The sequence below is a fragment of the Bison bison genome, unplaced genomic scaffold (assembly GCF_000754665.1).
Source record: "Bison bison bison isolate TAMUID 2011002044 unplaced genomic scaffold, Bison_UMD1.0 scf7180017854624, whole genome shotgun sequence".
NCBI classification, from domain to species: domain Eukaryota; kingdom Metazoa; phylum Chordata; class Mammalia; order Artiodactyla; family Bovidae; genus Bison; species Bison bison.
The window spans coordinates 23,698-24,024 of NW_011485197.1; positions in this window are offsets into that span (position 1 = coordinate 23,698).

Below are 327 nucleotides of genomic sequence, written 5' to 3' on the forward strand. Positions count from 1 at the left end.
ATTGGGGTACACGTGTCTCTTTCAATTCTGGTTTCCTTGGTGTGTATGCCCAACAGTGGGACTGCTGGATCATAAAGCAGTTCTATTTCCAGTTTTTTAAGGAATCTCCACACTGTTCTCCATAGTGGCTGTACCAGTTTGCATTCCCACCAACAGTGTAACAGCGTTCCCTTTTCTCCACACCCTCTCCAGCATTTATTGCTTGTAGACTTTTGGATCACAGCCATTCTGACTGGTGTGAAATGGTACCTCATAGTGGTTTGATTTGCATTTCTCTGATATGAGTGATGTTGAGCATCTTTCATGTGTTTGTTAGCCATCTGTATG